The 21,310-nt window shown below is 40.2% G+C and overlaps 1 protein-coding gene across 1 annotated transcript in view; it reads right to left on the bottom strand.

The window, feature by feature from the left end:
* The window catches only part of npy2rl (neuropeptide Y receptor Y2, like), a 46,011-nt gene extending 32,865 nt beyond the window's left edge, over positions 1-13,146 (bottom strand). The window contains exon 1 of the mRNA XM_026369256.1: positions 13,063-13,146. The gene's annotated coding sequence lies outside the window, so the exon portion shown is untranslated. The remainder of the gene's footprint in view (positions 1-13,062) is intronic.
* Between the last annotated feature and the right edge of the window lie 8,164 nt (positions 13,147-21,310).

Genomic DNA, 21,310 nt, shown 5'->3' with positions numbered 1-21,310 from the left:
GCTCGAAGCTTAACAGCCATTTTTGTAAACACTGTTTCCCACTGTTGTGTTGTTCAGAATCAAAAGTTCTCTGGGTGCATTGGCCTTCAGTGTCAAATCAAACATACCTTATGTGTCGGTTCATGGTGGAACAGGAACTGAAGCAAGGAGAAAAGAGTCAGACGGAGACAACAACAGCTCTGTTACCCTGTAGCCCAACCTTGATTTAATACAGGAAGTCACACCACACTGAGAGAGCAGCCATTTAATTTTACTGTTGAGTGGAAGGGATAAATGGCCTGAATCAAATCAAAAATCTACGGTAGCATCAAATTTAAAGTCATGTTTTCTTAAAATTAAATGTATCTAGGTAAAGAGGACTGAGCTATTTTTAGTTGTTGCCTTTATATAGACATGTTCAGGAATGTGTAGGTGGGAGCTGAGTGTCTCTTTTTTATCGTTCTTGTTTTGAGTGAGAACCAATCACTCCTTCCCGATTAACACTACACCACAACGAACACTTCTTCTGAGATGTGTTCATCAAAGGTGGATTAAATGAGATCACATCATTACAGCATCATTCTCATGCTGCTAGACCTGGGGCCAGATGTGCACTTCAAAGCACTTCAGTTCACAAAAGTAGTCCATTGAAGACAGAAATGAAAGACATAAAAGACAAAAAAAAGATGGAGGTTACAGAAAAGTATAAAATGTTTCATCACTTTTGACTATTTTTGCACCCCAGCTGAGGATGTTACTATATCACACACTTTGTTATCTGTTTTTTCCTAAAATGTTCAGTATTATTATTAGTATGCAGTTCATACCTCCATACTTTCCATTCTATCTTATCTGACAATCATTTATTTACAGTGATAGTAGCCAAGTGAGCAGTAAAACCTACTGATTTTTCACAACTCAAATTAGCATTTCCCTTTTTAATTCATGGATATATTGAACTACTTAAGATATGATACCACATTTTCAAAGGGGTTTTCAAAGCAACTAAAAAAATCCATCCTGCTGTCAATCATGTTTATTATCTTCACTTTTAGGGCCTAAACACATTTGTAAAGCATCATGGTGCACAAAATCTATGCTACACATATTTTAAAAAAGGTGCAGGAAGATTTTTTAATTTGAATAAAATATTTATTTTATAATTTTTCAGCATTGTGACACAAACACAAATGAAACAAGATAACAAATCCAAGGCAGCTCTGTGAGTCTGTATTTAAGCAAAGTAATACTTTGAGGTAAAGGCTAGCACTAGCTTGTTAAAATGCTATCAGTGGCAATATCAACATAACGTTGTTTAGCAGGTATAATCATTGTCTTAGTTTAGCATGCAGTTACCAATTAGGATCACCAAAGTGATTACAGTTCATTCTGAGGAAGACATGAATATGTGTACTAACAACCCAAGATGATGCCAGGCACAGGTGAGGAAAGGCTGCAGAGTGTAGTCATCATTTAGAGTCTTTACGTCTTCATCCTTCAAATTCAAGCAAAAACAATCTTTCTCTAACCCTAACCAAAGTGTGTTTCTGACACAGGACTCTGGACTTGTGTCTGCAGCTTGTCAGTCTTGAACAGCAGGAATTATGGCCTGGGAATTATGATTGTCTGTACAAATGCAGTGTAAATCTATAGTTGTTGAAGACATGGTTCAAACATTTAGACTAAATGGACCAACAAACAAACACTGGTACCAATGTCCAAAATCAATGTTCTAAATGTAAATAATTTATTTTGAGGTTTTAAACATGGTATGTAATATATGTGTTAAACTACATACTGATCACAAATGGATATTGGTTGCTTTAAAAACGACTTCTAAAGACTTGAAGATACTTTGATATTTATATTAACTACATCACTCCATCACCTTAAGGACACCTGACCCCCTACAAAGTAATGGTCTGTCAGAGTGACACAACAGAAAACAAAAAATGACAACTTCCATGGCTTCAGTTCTAAATTAAATCTAAATCATAGTCTTCAGTGATTTTTCGTGACCTACATGAGAAGTAAAATATATCAGGGAGAGAGGTATGCTGCAGAGGGCCTGAAGTGCTGTAAATTTAATCAGAGAGGAGAGCAGGGGACCCTGAAGGCAGCAAGAGCTTCTGAATTACATGTCTACTGTAATAACTAATGGAGACCTCTGTACTGAAAGCCAAGATGAGGGGGAAATGTGAACTAAAACTGTCATTTGACTAAACAATCTAAACAATCACTGATGGGAAACAACCACAACAACAAACTAATTGTGTGCTATTCTCCCATCATCACCTCTTTCTGAAACCTTTTCTAAACAACTCCCTCCCCTTCACTATTTAATTATTAAGATAAATCAGAGAGCACAGAGAATAAAAGAGATAAAATATTTAAAAGTCAGTTAGTGGGTTATCCTCTGGGGCCAATGGGCCACCGTGAAGTTCACAAACACGTTGTGAACGCTGTGACTTCTTCTAATCATCTTCCTGTCAGTCAAAATGGAGAATATTCTCTTCAGTGTTAAAACGACTGGGACATATCAACAACTGTAGACACTTAAATATACATAAAAATACACAACACACTGCCTCTTTTGTCGTTTTTAACACGCAGTTACTATATGTTAGCTTCCAGCAGCAGCAGTTTGAGGCTAGCTGGTTAACAAAAAAGCGACTAAATAGCTATTTGTGATACATTCAAAGGTATTTGTCTTATTAGATGGTACTTTAGAAATACTACAATACAGGACACAAACAAAAGACAAGTGCTGACGTTTCTTGGCAAATACATATTGGTGCATTTTAGCCTATCTAGCCGAGTGGCTTATATACATTAACGTTATATATTTAATTTGTTTACATTTTTGTTTGCAGTATTCTGAACTTTTATAAATTCTGATTAGACGAGTGATCCCTAAAAGTCAGACTTACAGCTCCAACACCTTGGACTGATTTCCTTTTCTCTGTTCCAGTTAAACAAAGCACGGCAGCAAAAAAGAAAGAGGGCAAACACAGAGAGGAAATGAGCAAGAGGGATGAATGAAAAGACGTAGTGAGTGAGAGAGATAGAAAACCAAAAAAAAAAAAAAACAACTAATTGGAAAAAGTTCCCAAACTGGTGAAGTGGAGCAGCATCTGTCAGCTTTACATCCAATCACAGCAGCTCATTAAACTTTGAAAAGTTACATTACTTTGCTGATTAAGAATTGATGGTGAATGAAGCTTCACGTTGTTCATTAATTTGTCAGTAGGAAAAACACTGTCTCACCACAAATCCTCTGTCATAACCAAGAGGCAAATTTATGGTTTAATTCCAGAAACACTGCGCAGCTCAAAAAACTAATTATTGTTTGCACTAATGTCTGATTGGTAACTAAAAGATTTTCTGCCTCTGCAGGAATGACTCAGGATTAGGATTAGAGTTTAACATTTACATCTACTCAGTATCAGTAACTCAAATGCCAAAATTGTTTAAATGTCAGAAGGGAGCTGCAGGTGGGTGAGAGACAATCTAAACAGCTAGAGGTGTAATTAGAGTAATTATCTGTGACATTTTCATTGCAGTGAATAAATAACCTTTTTTAACTGAAGCTTACATGTTTTCCACTGGTCTTTGTTACAATTTGGTGTCTGACATTTCTTTTGGATTTTTTTAGGATAAACAGTGGACAAAAAAGTATGGAACTGATGATGACTGAAGATCATTTAAATTCTATTGTTGTGTAAAAAGAAGCAACATGTTGAGCAATTAATACAATGTTGCTGCTTTTGTGTGTCTTAGGGGTTCATACAGTATATTGAATCAATAAAGAGGACATCTCTTTGAAAGTGTGATACTCTGACACTATTGAACACTTTGATCTTGACATAAGTTATCTGGTTTAGAGTTATCATACATATCAAAAAAAAGTCTACATAGGATGGTTGATGGATGGTTTTTAACATAGGGGAGCTCAGTGTGTCTTATAACCTTTATCAGTATTATCAATGTGACAACAAAGCTCCATTAAAAAAGAAGTAATTTTGACCCAATGATCTCACCTAACTCTAACCAACTCTATTCCCAAAACAAATTAACACTCTGGACTTATTTTAGTTTGATTATTGATTGTTTTGGGTGGTAGTATTGGTGATAGTGTGACAAGGTTTCATTCATCTTTGACCATTTATGTTCTTTACTGTTTATAGGAAACAATAAATAACATAACAGGACCAGTGATATTTCTTTTCTTAGCTCATTTACTTCATGGTACTGTTTATCTACTTTTTATAGCTTGTATATTGACATGACCGACCTGACACAATCTGAATAAATAATGAATAAATAAAGAACATAATGATAGCCACCATCTGATCAAAAAACATAAATACAAAACAGCCATTAAATTCTGTCTAATGTGTTTGACAGCTGACTATTGAGAAATGTGCAGAAGCATGATAACACCAAGTTCTGAGCTACGAACAGGTGTATGTCACTCTCTAAATATACAGGGGGAGAATAAAAAGCTTTCCAGTTTGACACTCCGAGGCTCACATTATCAGGATTAGGGTCAGACTGACAATTGCAGATTGTCTGATACGCTGCTGTCTGACAGGACAACCACTTTTCTCTGTTCTGTCTCACTTGATCCCTGAAACTTATTTTATTACAAATCACACATGAAAAATAGGTTTGATGGTTGAAAACAAAAGACAGTCCCTTCATGGTGATTCCAGGCGGTTAGACGTAGCCATGCACACAGCTGGCCATCATTTTTAGCCATTTTTTAGGACTGACAACTGGGTTCCACTTCACAACCTTTCGAGCTCAGTCTTGCACTGAAAATCAATGCAGGATTCAATCTATTGTAGCTGATGGATTCTGACAGGAAAGCAAGTACCGAGCTGCATGATATCAACTCCAAAATGTGCCAATAGCACAGATGAAGGCTCGGGAACTGATGGTTTAACTCATTAACATGTTGAGAGTACCATTAAATACAGACTCCTCATTCATGTTATTAAGTTTAAACATATATTGCTGAAAGGAATCTGACAAATAAAACTTCCTAAACTTCATTCTCACACATTTTTCTCTCACTAAGAAAACAACATATAGCATTGTGCTGATTCTACTGTTTACCCGTGTTGCTGCTGTGTAAAGTTACAGTTGTAAATTAATGTCTCTATTTGTGTATATCCACGTGTATAATCCTTAAACCTGGATATCCTAGTTTCTTCATCGTGACAACAATCCAGCCCTTGACAAGTTTTTTCTGTGTTGTTGTCAATCTCAATACCCTCTAAGCATATTTACACTTGTTAGTTCAACTGTCTGGAATCCAAATAAAGTGCAAATCAAATTTTACACTGATCAGTCACAATGTTCAAACCAGTATGAACACTCTAACTCGTTTGCTTCCTAGATGTCAATTACCACCAGCTTTACAATACCAGCTATTTGTGCTGCAGTAGCTTTTTTGTGGGTGTACTACAAACTCTACACAATGTCACAAACACATGGATGGATCCCAATTATGTCAGATCAGCTCTAACTTTGCTGCTCCCTCGTCCATACAGAATACTTAATCATCACACAGGTCAGGGTTCAGATGAGACTACAGTAGCTCACAACAGTTTTAGTCTGTTGCTCGAATGAAACAGGGAGAATCGTAGCTATTTCCAGTGTTATTTCAATGTCACAGAGAACTTACTAACACAACTTTTAGGAGGTGCAAAGTTTAAAGATATTTTTACACTTTTACATTTGTTTCATCATTTGCTAGAACTAATCTCAGACGTGCAATCGGTTGTTACTGTGTCTACAATACTTCTTGGAGGCTTAATTGGCTTTTTTTGTTTACAAGAATGTTTGGTCCATTTAGCTCTTCTACCAAAGTATAAAGTTACCAGTGTTGGGAACACTTATGTTGGTCAATAGCACAAAATTGCATAATTAATCTTCAAAATGTAGCTAATATACAGGCTTAAAACTGGAAGCCGTTGATCATTTCGTTGCTTGTGAAGATGAGTAATGCCAATATTTCCTATAAGTTGAGAAGAAAATTGCTTTTTGTGTAGTTTCCCACTGAGATCTTCAAGTTTCAGCAGTGGATGTGAATGAAATGAAATGTTTGAACAGATGAAATGTGACATCTGATGCCTCCAAACAGAGAGCATTCAGTTGAGCATGTTTCAGCTCAGCCTCTTTCTGCTCCCGCTCCCTGGGATGAGGACAAAAATAGACATGCTGCAAGTGACAGGGATGTGAGAAAATGGAGTGATAAATAAATGAGTGGATGGTGATACGCGGCTAAATGGAAAGAGAGCGAGAGAATGCATTAGAGAGATGAGCGAGCATCACCGGGCGCGACTGTGTACGAGTGAACGCCCGTAAAAACAAGAGCATGTCTAACGTTTGTGGTAGTTAGTCGACACTGAGTTAAACTGACCAAGGCCTTTTGGGTGTTTTGTAAAGTATGTCAAAGTACAATGACCTGAAAGTCTCTGGGCAAACACGAAACAGATAAAAAAGCTTAAAGGATTATTCCACCAAGCATTGTACCAGTATCACAGGGTCGTGCCCACAATAGATCTGTTTAGAAAAAAAGGGTTTAAAACTAATGCAGCAGAACCAAAAGCAGGATCTTTTTTATTCCACTAATTTTTCTTATGAACATCTGGTGCTTGTATTTCCCACAATGCAACTGCTGGTTCAGTCAAATACAACAAACAAAAGAGTTTGTTCCGCTACTTGTTGCTACCGTCCAGAATAGTGTACATGTACTCAACTCTAAATGTTGTATGAACAGAGGTGCAGAGCACATTTGCAGTGCAAGTACATCTCTGCAGGAAGGTAAATGGTAAACATGAAAAGGGAAATACAGTCATGGAAAAACTTATAAATAAATTGAAAGTGACAAAATAATAATAAATTACTCAATCAACTAATGAAAATCTGACATTGCTTTTGAGTTGTGGTTCAATTGAACTTTTTTTAAAAACTAACTAATGAAACTGGTCTGGACAAAAATAACTTCATTTTGTTGAACAACCTTTTGAGATAATCACTGCAATCAAACGATTTCTGTAACTCTCAATCCGGCTTCCGCACCTGTCAACAGGTATTTTAGTCCACTCCTCAAAACAAACTGCTCCAGCTGTCTCAGGTTTGTAGGATTCCTTCACTGACTGCATGTTTTAGCTCTTTCCAATGATGTTCAGTATGGTTTAGATCAGAACTTATAGAAGGCCACTTCAGAATAGTCTAGTGATTTGTTCTTGGCCATCCTTGGGTGTTTTTAGTTGTGTTTTGGGTTTTTATCCTACAATAATGATAAAATAATGTTTTACCTACAGTAGGTACAGTGTTCGTTTGAACACAGAGCTGATGTGACTTCGCCAAAAGATTTTGTTTCATGTCTCCAAAGCACATTCTCCCTTTGCCGCTTGTCAATATACATTTTGCTAAATTCCAGTCTCATTATTTTTCAGTGGAGTCCTTCATGGTCATCTTCCATTCAGTCCACAAGCCAGTCCACTGGCCTAAACGGTAACTGATGGTGTGATCTGACTCTGATGTACCTTGGAGTTCACCTCTAATCTCTATGGAGGTTGTCCTGGGCTCTTTAGTTACCATTTCACTTCAGTCTCTTTAATTTGTCATCAATTTTCCTCCAGTGGCCTCATCCTGGGAGGTTGGCTACAGTCCTTTGGACCTTAAACGTCTGAATAATATGTGCAGCTGTAGTCACAGGTGATTGGAGATGGTCTTATCGCCTTTACCTTTACTATGTTTGACTATATTTTCTTTCCAATCACTTAAACCAACTCTCTCTTTAGTTTTCTGTGGTCCATGTTCAGTGTGGTACACACCATGATACCAAACAGCACAGTGACCACCTGATTACAACAGTGTAACTAATCATTTGTGATCGTTTCACGAGGACAGATGTGACAAGCCACCGCCATCATTCACACTGCATGAAGTTACAAAGCATCGTTATCTGGAACGAGAAGGTGTTGAGATTTGAGGCGTGTGATTTAATTGCTCCACTTCACTCAAGAGACCGAAAAGATTGGCAGATGAAAACATCAGATCTGTGTTTCTCAAACTACTGAGGTGGCCATGGATCAGTGGTGCATAACTGTAAACTTTTCAGTCTCTCTGGGAGACAACTGTGTGTGTGCTGCCTACCTATGAGATAAACAGGTATTTTCAACTGTCTGCTTTCCCCAAACTTCATGAACTCTGAATCTCTAAACAAGCAAAGGGAGGTGTGGGTGGACTAGTCAAAATAAAAATACATGTTATACTGTTGCTGTGCATTTAAAGTTTGAAACAGTGACACATGTATTAAAAGATTCAACCCTAAGGGAAAATATTCTAACTACAAATGAGACTGAAGACTAGCTGACAGCAAGAACATTTTCCGGAGAAGATGTGTGTTATTTAAGCAGCAGGAAAAGTATAAAGCGTGGGAAGAACTGGGGGAGTGTTACAAAGAACAACAAAATCAGAAAAAGAGAGTAAGAAAAAGAGAAGGAGGAAAGGGCAACAAGAAAATCATGAAGTTTGTCAAGAGAAGATCTTAGGGGATAAAAAGAGGAAGAAAAAAAGCAAAGATAAGAAGAGAAAAATAAGCAATATAGGAAATAAAGAGTGGAAAGTAAGAAAAAAGAAGAGAAAATAAAAGAAAGTCGATTTAATTTTCAGTAAACTCTGTAAAAACAAAGGCCTGCGTAGATAAAAGTGTGTGGATCTCTGCAGCTGTTTGTTTCACACCTGTCGTGTCTCACCTGCAGGCCACCTGGCTTACAGTGTGTGTAACAGGGATTTATCAAGGCAATAAAACGGAGACGGACTCAGGTGAAATTAAATGAACAGCAGTGAGGGGGAAGTAAATGTCATCACTATCTGCCAGGGAAAATTCCTTCATTACCCCGAGGATGGAAATAAATAAAAACCCCTCTCTACAGAAACTAATAACCACTGTGGAGAGAAATATTACATGTCCCAAAGAATTATGTTCAGTGTAAAAGTACACAGCGTGTACTGCGTAGAGTGTACCTGCCCTACTGCTCCTCTTCAACTCGACTGGGCTGACCTTTTAAAGTGCAGTAAAACGCTCAGATGTGTTTCAGATGTTTGCTCTCTACATTCTCCGCACATTATGAGGGTGTTTTAGTGCCACGTTACAAGAGTGAAACAAATAGGTCAACAATTAATAGATACATGAATCTATCAATCAATCTTTACGCACTAAAGTTACCTTAAAAGTTATTAGAAACTTTCAATAACACAAAACTTTGTTTTAAAAGGTGCTTTATTTGGATTATTTGTTTTTCTTCAACTTGCATTTTTTGTGCTAGTAGCGACTTATTGACATGTTTCAATGACATCACAGGGACCTTGAAATTAAACTCAACAATGTTTTAATTTATCAAGTCAAAACTAGAAACAATTTCCATCAGTATTTATCAACTGTAACCTGTGAAATTTCCATCATGAACTTATCGTAACCAACATTTATGAGGACTCTGGCTTAAGGCAGTCTCTAACCCCTAACCCCTAGGGTTAGATCAGGCTCACAATCATGGTTTTGAACTAACATATACTAACATAACACCCCAAGTACTTACGATGCATGTTATAGGGACATAAATCTGTTTACACAGTAACTTTGTGGCAACAAAATGCAGGTTCCCATAAAGTCAACAATTAGTTTTTAAAGTGAAGAGCTTGGCTACAAGCTAAAGACCAGATTTAGACACACAGTGATTATAGTTAAGGTTAGAGTAAGTCTACAGTAATGTAAATCAATATGTCTTCTGAAGGGATGGAAACCTGTGTGTGTGTGTGTGTGTGTGTGTGTGTGTGTGTGTGTGTAATGAATCACTTGGAAACATTAAACACTGAAGTGAAGCCAGTGAACGTATCGCGCTGACAGCCCCCCTGTGTGCAGTGTGTGGTAATAAGCTGTCGATGAGGGGACACACACGGTGTTTTATGGCTGAATTTTCCAACTACGTTGGCTGTAACCTCATAATAATAACGTCAGCTTTAATAAATCTTCCTGATAGGGAGAAAGAGGGCATGAAGCTGATGGAGCGAGGGAGAGAGAGAAAGACAGGGCAATATCAAACATCTGACCTCCCCCGGAAGTTGAGGGAGTCGTCTCCTGCTCAGTAACAGCAGCTCTCTGATTCCAGCAATCGTATACAACAGACAGGAAATTAGTTATTTCCTCACTTATTGTCTTAAGAGGGACTTGACTGGACTTTCTCTGTGGGCTTTGCACTGAGGAAGTAGGACTGTGTCTACACAGAAGGCACGGAGTCAGCTGTTGGTCAGCAGCCGCTCAGTGCGACGTGTGAGGCGTTCAGGGACAGTGCACACTGTAGGTCATCCATGTTTCAGAAGCACCCAGAGCCTAAGATTCTACAATAATTTATCAAGAGTTAGCTCAGATTTCATAAGCTGATGCTACTGTATTTTAGCATCTGTGCTACAGTTTGAAACCAGCTGTGAAGAGTTTGGTGAACTGGAGTGGAGGATGAACTGTAACACCAACTGTGAACTAGGCTTCTACAGCTGTGCTGGATCTCCTGTTCATTGTGTCTTAATGGGAGAAAATCTCTGCAGCTGGTCCAACATCTGGCAGAAAGACTGGAGGCGAGGACTTGGGTGTTGGGATAACGTATAACAAAATGAAAGACGAAAAAAGAAAAGGAGTTGTGGAATTAAGAGTGAAAAAGCGGAAATGAATGACAAATAGAGAGAATGAAGTGAATAAATGAGAAGAAGAAGAGACTGAGAGAAATGAAGCAGAAGAGCGAGGGAGCATTAATGCACGAGCAACCGTGCGCATTGTGATAATGAGCTGACATGCAGCACAATATTAAACCTGACCTTTTAATCAAACTGTTGGCCTCGTTTCATTCCCTCTCCCCTCGCTCCCACTGATGACACGCTTCGTTCCGACGAGCAGAACGTCAAATCCTGTCGAACGCATCAGAATTAATTACTGCAGCACGTGCAGCACATTTCTCGGGGTTCCTCTGATTTGTCTGTGACATTTTCTCTTCATTTACGACCGGACTGGTGTCTCCTCACATGAAACCTTTGCTGTGCCCAGAGGCTCCAAACCAGAATGGAAATCACTGTCAGCCTCAGTGTGTGTTTGTGTGTTTGCTCAGACACAGAGAACACGTGCTGTCGACAGTTGGAGGGCAGCAAAACACAAAGAGGGAGAAAGAAAAGAAGGCGAGGAAGGAGAGGGCGAGAGACCTAGCAACAGACTGGCAGGCAGAGAGAGAGAGAGAGAGAGAGAGGTGGTGAGATAACTAGAAACCGAAGTAAATTTGTGAACATTAAGATTTTCTGCTAATTCAAATGTGCAACTTATAGAAAACAGATTTCTTTCATCCTTTTGTCTCCTCTAACGAGGGATGACTGACAGCTGATGGAGGGTTGGGCCTTCCTGTCCTGCAGGCGCCGGGTTGCGTGTTGAAACTCAGCTGCCAGCAGACATCAGATCACTCTCCCCTCCGCATGTGTGGCTGGAGATAAACAGCTCACACTGTGCGCTGCGACTTTAATTGCCCAACATCTGTAGCCACGGCACACTCATTAGGAAAAAGAGAGAGAGAGTGGCAGCGGCTGATATCTCACTTGGCGTCCCGAATCCTCCTGCGTGTGCTGGTATCCAAAAAACACACACAACGGAGGGGGGGGAAGCATTTAGAGACGACTGGCGACGAGGCCTCGGCACAGCAGGAGAGCTGCACGCTGTTTGAAATAATACAAGCATGGAAACAGACACGCTTGTCACTTTCAGGCGTCTGCTGAGGGGGGAAAATGGCAACCGTCCTGCACGCTGGACTCTCTGCTGGCGCCTGATTGATCAAGCTGTGCAGCATGATTGGTGCAGCATCTGCATGTGTTTGCCACTGCGTGCACTCTAAAAAGCCACTGTACACCACAGAATGAATAATAACAATAATAAATCATCTCCCAAACTCTTAATCGTGGGTTCGGTTTTTAAGTCCAGTGCATTGTATCGAGAGTGAAGATGTTACATTTTGGTCCGAGTGATAAATTATGAGAAGTGGGTCACCAGCTGTCAGCTTGGAGGGAAACACTGCGCCTCATTAAGCCTCCGATATGATTTTATTTTTAAGATAAGACTCCGAATTCAAAGTGAATACCCGTTATTTCCCCGCCTGAACTTTTCACATCACGATTAACAGTTTATCTGCAGCAGGTGCTGCAGGAAAAGGTCACACACACTTTCTGTGGACGCCACTTTTTTTATCTGAGGGCACTCTTCGATTTTCCATTGGCACCGTAATGTGTGGGGGGGGGCACATCAAGCCGGGATAAAGTTGTGAGAACAGAGCACTTGTACTGGAAATGATGGTTTAATATTTAAACAGCAGCCTGTGCTTATCGTGGAGAGGATAAGAGGAGCTGCTCTAGGCGCTGTGTTTATGTGGAAGTATGTGTGTGGGACTCATATGCTGCTCCTTCTGCCTCATTAGACAACATATGAACACTGCATGTGAAAACCACTTATTTCCAATATATCCATACTTGTGGAGCCGGATGATAGTATTGTATTAGAAAGTGATATTTCAAAGTGGAAGACAATATGTTGCCTTCATCAACTTACATCAACTATCAACACAACGCTGCCAGGAACAGATGTACAATATCATTAAATCTGAATTTTTATTCAGTTTCAGCCAAAATAAACCTTTAAATTTCAAGTCTCCTAAGATTCCAATGGCTGCATTAAAGAACATTTATATCTAGGTTTACTTAAAAGAATTAAATTCTTCATTTATTCATTCATTTTAGTCAAATGCAGCAACAAAACAACAAACAACTCTACTTTATTTCCTCTTTCATGCGTGACTCTGCAGCTACTGCTTCTCTGAAACTTCTTTAAAACCGTAAAAATTAATACATGCGATTAGAAACAAACCCCTGGTGCGTTCTCGTCATGCGTGCCACGCATGTCACCGTTCACAAGCTGTCAGAGGCCAGTGTGTAATTGATTACTGTAGCTATGATCGTGCACGTGTGTCAGTGCATGTTTACCTCATATAAGTGCGCGCGTCCGTGTGCATGTGCAGCTGGATGTGGTTTAGCATGTTGCTGATTAACGCACTGACCTCTCGTCTCTCTCTCTCTCTCTCTCTGTCTCCGGGTCCGGTTGCGCGGAGCTCGGGTCCCGGCGGAGCTCACAGATCCCGGGTCGCTTCTCTCTGAGTCCCTGCAGCCCGGACGGGAAGCCCGGAGCCAGTCACTGCTGCCATTCAAATCTAAACACAAAAGTTACATCTAAAAACGAGCCAGCTGCCTGGAGGTGGCCTCAGGGTTGAGAGTTTAAATCCCCATCCGGATGGATCCAAGTGCGTCCGCCCCGCGCCTCTGCGTGTGATTTCTTATAAACCCCTAAATGCGTCTGAACGCGGTGCCACTTCTCCTTTGTGTTTTCCCATTTTGAAGGAAACACACAGCACAATTCCGCCTCACAGAAGCGCTGACATCCACTTTGCTGCCACTTTGAATCAGAGCAACCCGCTCGTGAATTCGTCCACGAGTCCCGAAACCGAAGCGCTCCGAGAGACAGACAATGTCCCGAGGATTAAAGCCGGAACCAGCGTCCTCAGCACAGGAGAAGATGAAGGAAAAGGCTTTTAGTTCGACATCTGGAGCGTGAACGACCTCCTCATCGCGTCCTGTGTCTGTTCGCTCTGCACTCGGTGTCTCCGTCCGTGCGCTCTGGCGCTTTACGCACAGCACAAGTGGAGGATCAGAGGAGGAGGGTTTTTTATTTTTTTTTACTGGAGGGTGGAGGTCAACTGAGAGGAGGAGGAGGAGGAGACGAGAGGGTGGAAAGTGGTGTTGGGTTGTATAAAGAAGCCACGGTTTAAGAAGACGAAGACTGACGAAGACAAGTGTGGAAAAGAAAGAAGAAGAGAGAGAAGTGGAGAAGAAGGAATGGATCATAGGAAAGGAAAAAGGCAGGTGGTGGAAAAGGAGAGGAGAGAGGAAACAAGGAATGATAAAAGGAAATGAAAGAGATGAGCAAAGGAAGAGAAAAGAAAGATGGCAACAAAGGAGGACAGATGATAGGAAGCAAAGAAGGGGACAAGGAGAGGAGGAGGAGGCTAAATATTTATTCAAATGTTGCTTCTCACTATGAAGCTGCACTAAATCCTCAGAGAAAGACGAATCAATATGTGAGCATGTGGAACTTCTCTCTCTCACACACACACAGTCGTGTTTCCATCAGTTCAGAGGACGTCACATCGACTTCTGCTCGTTTCCCAAAGACTTGACCCCAACTTGACCTTTCAGTGTGAAACTGGATGATTTACATTTTGCTTTTCCGTCGTCACTATGTGAATAATGCAATAATAAAAAAACTCCCTCACACATTTCGGCTCTCTCCTCATCTCACCTGAGTGCAAACATGATTTTAGCATCAACCCCACAACGGATGTGTGTACGAGTGTGTGTGTGTGGGTGACTGCTATCTTTGTGAGGACCTATTTAAATTTCAGGTCATTCCAGCACTGTGACGTTATGTTGACTGGTCTTAACCACTGTAAAAGGCTCTGAAGCTAAATGTAGAGTCAGGTTTTGGTTCCAGTGAAGCATTTACAACCATAATCTCTAAGAGCTGGGATGCTGGGTAAAGAATAAATAAAACCAGCATTTAAAATTTGCAAATCGCATGAAGATGTTGAGGTTCTCCTTAGGAGTGACCAGGTTAGACAGAATAAGGAACGAGTACATCAGAGGGACGGCTCATGTTGCCTGAGTTAGCGACAAAGTCAGAGAGGCCAGACTGAGATGGTTTGGACATGTTCAGAGGAGGGATAGTGAATATATTGGTAGAAGGATGTTGGAGATGGAGCTGCCAGGCAGGAGGGCAAGAGGACGACCAAAGAGGAGATATATGGATGTTATAACAGAGGACATGAGGTTGGCTGGTGTTAGGGTAGAAGATGTTCATGATAGAGTTAGGTGGAAAAGGATGATTCGCTGTGGCGACCCCTGATGGGAAAAGCCGAAAAGGAAGAAGAAGATTTTACAAATCACATATGTTTGACTTAAAATAGTGCAAAGACAAAATATCACATGTCGGAAGAGAGTGGTCGTAAGTCGGGTGTGAACACAGTAATGGTTGGAAAGGTGTGCATCAAAATAACTGGTTGATCACGCTTATGGTTATTCTGCATGTCAATAAGTTAGCGTCTTCTCTTACAATTGTGCTTCTTCCTTTCTGGACCTTTCTGCTGGTGTGAGTTCATGTTTTTTGTTTTGATTTGAGGCTGTGTGAATAAGACTGAATTGAACTGAATTCATCAAAGGGTCCTCACAGTTCTACAACAACATGTGCGTATGTGTGTGTTTTTGCATCTGCAAAGCTGAAATCTCCTCTTTGTCCCGTCTCTTTGTGCTCCTGCCTGAAATCACACCAGCGGCTGTGTTGGTTCCTGACTCGATCGTACATCCTCTGACTGCTTGAGAATGAAAAGGTTTTTGTGGCAGCGAGTTAGGAGGTGTGTCTGCAACAATCAAGCAGTGTGAAGCAATATTTGGACCAAAATGACATGCATTTTCCCGCTCGCTGTCTGCCTGCTGTCTTGTAAACAAGACTAAACATTTGCATTCATACCAACAGTGGGAATGCAGTGTTGGATACATAAACCTCACTTTTCTTAGTGTGATTTCCAAGTTCACTGACAATGACGGTCTGTCCTGAGGGCGATACCACCTTTTCCATCCAAACGTCAAACTCGTTTTGACAGAAGTTTTATTTACACTTCATAAGTTTATATTAATAGTCAGAGCCTCCAGTCAGATTTCTATTGTACTGCAGAACGAGAGAGATAATGTAACATACAGAGTATTTAAAAGGTGCCAGTCAAACCTCAAATAGGTGAATAAATGATGAAAATATGTTGCTTATGTATGAACTTAGAACCGGTTTATTGTTCAATTCTCTTCTGAGGAAAAAAATATATAGCAAACACAAAAATGAACATAGCAAGCAGGAACCACATCCAAGTGTAAAATACTATTGTTCACATTTCAGCAAGTTTGTGTTTTGCTTGTTTAGCAGGTATTTGATAAATTGCTCCTACAGTCTGCAGTACTGGTGGGTTTTTGTTGAGGGGAGGGGCTGAGCAGAGGAGAGATATCTGCAAACTGGGTTTTATTGGTGTTTAGGTTGTTTTTAGTTTTTCGTTTTAGTGCTCTGCAATAACTTACTTAAACTTATTTTAGTTCATTGAAATCTTATCAACCCATTGAACAGTAAGTTATCAGTCTTATTAGGTTATCTGGTCATAGTGCAGCATGGCACCTAGCAACCTACCAGTAGGCCAGTGTCTGGTTAGCATCAATTAAGTATATGTGGTAATTAGGTGGCATCTTGTAGCAGTTAGAAGGTATTTTATAAGCAACAAAGTCAGCACAGGAGGCGATGTTGAGAGACTAGATCAGTTCGTTTCCCATATCAAACTGTTGATGTTTTAGCCCGAACCATTATTGTGGCTGTAAATCCAATGATCTTTAGTCTATCAGTCGTTTTTGTGACTACACCTAAGCCTAAGCACAGTGTTGCTCCCCCTTTGGTATTTTAATCACGATAACAATGGTCCAGTACATGATACCACATGATAACAACCTACTGAGCCATCTAGCAGGTGGAGCAGGGCTGCGCTCCCCCGTATCTATGGTTCTGCAAACAACAGATAACCGCCACCGAACGATGCGATAACAGCCACAGTGTGTTTCAGCGTTCATCCCGTGACCTCTCCAGTGACCCCACAGGTTTAGAGCTGCTAATTCAGATCATTCAAAACTAGGTCAAATAATGAATTTTTATCTCTAAAGTTCAAACAGAGCTTATCTTCGAAAATAAATGGGAGTTCTTCTGCTTCACAACTTTAAATCCACGCCCCCATTAGTGGGAGTTCGTCAATCATTACGAGTGTTGTCAACAGTTAGAAAGATCCTGTAGGAGAGAACTTAGAAGAAGCGTCTTTGTCGTTAATACTGGGAGCACACTACAGACAGACTACATCAGAGTTAATGTTTAGCACCACTTGACAGGCAAATGAGTTTAGGATGTCATAAACAACACGATGCATCTATCAGATGGGTATAATGTTGCAGATTGTCAGAGGAATTCATTGGCAAACACCCCACTGTGAGAGATGTAGTTGTTTGATGAATGATCGAGATGGTTTCAAACCCACACTTAACATGTGCGGTAAGTCCCATTAGCATGACGGCATTGTTTGTTGGCAGTAACGGAAAGGTACAACTGAGGCTGACAGGAAGTCAGAGCTCTTCAGTTTTACAGCTGTTCATGAACTGAAGTGTGTAGGAAGTGGACATTTCGACCTGCTGAGGAAGTAGTTTTTGATTCAGCTTCTGGGAACAAGGAATGTCCATCGACTTAGTCCTTAAGACTTGTTAGTCTGGACGAGGACTTTGGACGGAAAGCACAAGAAACAGCACTGGATCAAATGTGTTTGACTTTTCTTGGCTGTGTTGAAGCCAGAAAGTTGCAGTCAGCAGAGTCTGCTTATTAAAATGTCTTTGAGTACCTACTGAACATAAAATTAAAAAACTTACTGTGCGTTCTTATCTGTGCTCCAGTTATTTATTTACCACTGCGACAGCATAGTGCACTCCCGTTAATACAGCACATGGAAACAAAATTAATCACCTTTCAGCCTGACTGGTTCAATTATTCTGTCGAGTAAAATAGCCAGTCATGCACAAAGGTAATACATCATCATTTACCACACAGAAAACAGCAGGAAAAAGATATCACACTGAACCAAGTCATTTTCTTGACAGAGTGAACGAAATGCTCAAGATGAACTGAATAGCAACCTGTCAGTCATGTTTAAAAAGTTTACATCCACTCAAACTAAGAACCATCACAACTGCATAACACGTCTCTTTTCATCTGCAGCACTATTGTGTTTTTCAGCAAGTGTTTTGTTTTTCTCTTGTTTTAATGAAATGAAAAGTAGTGCGTCCCAGAACAGGAAGTAATTCCTTCTTTTTATCAGGTCTTACAGACAATAACTAACTAAATGGAGGTGTTGGTCTGTGATTTTCAATGGGAACTGGCACTCAGCAGACTGGTGTGTTTGTTATGGCTGCTTTTTATTAGCAAAACCTTTTCTTTTACTCTGCTTCTTTTTCCCCTTTTATTTACCGTATTATATAATTGAATCCACTGCACAGAAAAACACTGTCTGTCCACAACAGAAAATAAGAAGAAAATAATAATAAAGGCTCGTTTTGTCTTTATTAGTCCATTATGGTGGACATCATCAAACATCTGTTGTTTACACTGTAATTCATTATTTAACAAGTCAACAGTTAGTTGAACTCATTCAATTAAGAGCACTCGCCTCTCTGTCGTCAGATAAGTACAGTTACTGAATGTTTAATTAATCATGCTACTGTACACTGTACAACACATGCATGTACCATTAACTCTAGGTTAGATGCTTAATATATTCATCTTGCACACTGTATTCACTGGAGGGTCAGCACACAGTGACTCTGAAGCCTACAATTAGTTTGTAAATGTACTGTAACAGTTTTTAATCATGGTTGTAACATGCCAAATTAGGCCCTATGTCACGCCCATGTTAATGGAAGTCACTAATATCATTACAGAGATATAATATTATTACTTCTCGACAACAGCCATAAGTTGATTATTATCAATTATTATTATTGAACAAAGCATGTTATTAGCGACCAGATTACAATCCAGTCGAAACAATTAGCAAGTGAGCTAGTTTTCCTCTTATGACAAAAGGAAATGACGTAAATCTTGGGAACAAAATGCTAAATCGGAATAAACAAGGTATTACAGAGAACTATTGTAACTTAGAAGCGTTTGTATGCCATTAATCATAAGTTACAGTTCCTATCAGTTAGTTAACCAGCTAATTTCATGATTAGCCTCTCATCTGTCAAAAGCCAAATGCGTCATAGTATGTACAGTACGTTTTTTGCTAATACAATGAGGTGCATTTATGAATGGCACCTCAGTTCCAGCACACGAGTGATGGCACAGGCCCCATCACAGATTTCACTGGCTCAAACAGAGGCACATTAACGATTCTGTTCATATACACAACAGTTCGTTGGAGCAAGAAGATGCTGTTTTAATGACGAGCACCATTAGAAACTATGTTTATGCAGCCGCTAAAGGCAAATCACGACCTCTTGGTTGTCAATACAGGTTTCACAAGCGTGTAGTCGTGAATCTGTTGTTTCTTGTAACTCAAACGCTGTTTCACAACCAGGCATTTAAAGATGTTGTCTTTACAATTAATATGACAAGTAGATGCTGCAATTCACAATAATAACTTCATGACTTTTAGATATTTTAACGATATATAAAGAAGCACAGCTACTGCTGTTAAACTTTGCTGTGCTGCTATGGGTGATGCTGGCCTGGATTTTTTCAGCTGCAGAACGTCCCATCAGAAGACAGATTACACTTGTCAGGACCACCAGCAGAGTGTGAACAGCAGACGTAATGCTTCATCTACCCAAATGCACGAGTTATATAACCCAGGCCACACACAGCCTCACTTCAAATCAAACTCCGAATTTATTGGAAGCTTTAATATTCACCAGTCAGTCCGGAGAAATTACGTTTCTCACGGTTGTCATAAGACTCTGCTTCAAACACACACTTTCTCACACACACACACACACACACACACAGAAAAACCTCTCCGGTAGTGTTGTTGAAAACTTTGTAATGTGTCCGCGCTCTATATTTGTCACCACTCCAGAGCGGCTGATTCTCTTCCTCATCAGCGTTTGAAGCCTCACAATAATGAGCCTGCCAGTCACAGCATCGGGGATTAAAACACAGAGAACACGCACTTACAGATGATGATGACATCTGCCTGAGAGTGAGCAGCGAGGAAAGAAAGAAATCGAGAGAGAGAGAGAGAGACGAAAAGACGGTCTCTTTTCAAGTGCTTCAATATGCAACTTTTTTTCCTGCAGGCGGTGACATGTTTTGTAAGTCGAGTCCTTCCTCCCACTCAGCTGTGAGAATGAGATGTCAGAGTTGACTGGGGAAGCAAATGCATCCTCTCTGGTAGTACACAAAACAGAGGTTGTAAAGTAACCACAGTTCAGCCAGGTTATGCAAATGACATGTAAGAAAACATAAATCAAGAAAAGAAATGGTCACGACTGAGGTTACTGTGGTTAAAGGCTATAAATCTTAGCCTAACGGAGCATCTGTTCTGTTCTGAATCCAGAATATAGATGGACAAAGAGTTGAATTCCTAAAATGCAAATCAAAGTTTTTCCATTTCTTTGAATGCTCCAAGAATTCAATGGCACCAGTTTTGTAATTCATGCTGATAGGATGGATGTTACTGCACAAACGAAACCTGCACGATGTAGTTTGAGCTCCATTCATCTAAGAGATGTATTGCTGAGCATGTTATTCTCAACGTGCAGCCTGTTTTCCTGTCGGTGACAACGAGCATGGGAGTGATGACGAGAGCTGAACAGCATCAGACATCACGCTTGTCAGCAGTAGATTCACATTTAAAATAAGGCATGTGAAGCAGATAGCCTACAGGCTGGTTTCATTCCCACAACGATGGATATACTGCACCTAACCAGAGCTGTACAGGTTCCCCTGCTTCACATTTTCTATTTTTACAAGTCGTCCTTGTAGCTTCACAGTACAGTTACTGTACACCGATGGTCAGCAACTCGGCAGGTAGTTGTCGACCATCAGGAGATAGTGGGGATTAAAATAAGGGGCCATACCATGTGTATCTGGTTTGATCTGGGTGGTGAAGAGGAGCGAATACCATAGAAAAGTAACATTAGGAAATCCATTATACTGGCTCCATCCTGGTTTGAGGAAGTGAGGAAACCCCTGACTCCACTAGCCACTATAGCGACTAGACCTGAAGGCCTCAAAATCTGAAATTGAATTAGTGCCTGTTGGATTTCCTGACCTCCTCTAGCGCCACCAACATGTCAACATGTCAAATTATTTGGTTTATAACCAAATACCAGAAAAAAATAGATGCTCCTGTCAGGTACAGCTGTACTTGTGTTAGCACTATTTAGCATATTAGCTTGCTGGACTAAGATGGTGACCGGATAAATTACATAAACATAAGTCTAATGGCGCTGTTGCTGATATTTGCATTTAGCTTGGGGCGTAACCAAGCAAGCCAACCTATTGTCTTATTTGTTATATGTTTTGTAATAATGTTGCAGTGGTTTATGTGTTTATCTA

The sequence above is a fragment of the Anabas testudineus genome, chromosome 18 (genome assembly GCF_900324465.2).
Source record: "Anabas testudineus chromosome 18, fAnaTes1.2, whole genome shotgun sequence".
NCBI lineage: Eukaryota > Metazoa > Chordata > Actinopteri > Anabantiformes > Anabantidae > Anabas > Anabas testudineus.
The sequence above is the reverse complement of the archived record's forward strand: the minus strand, read 5'-3'. Positions and strand labels throughout refer to the sequence as shown.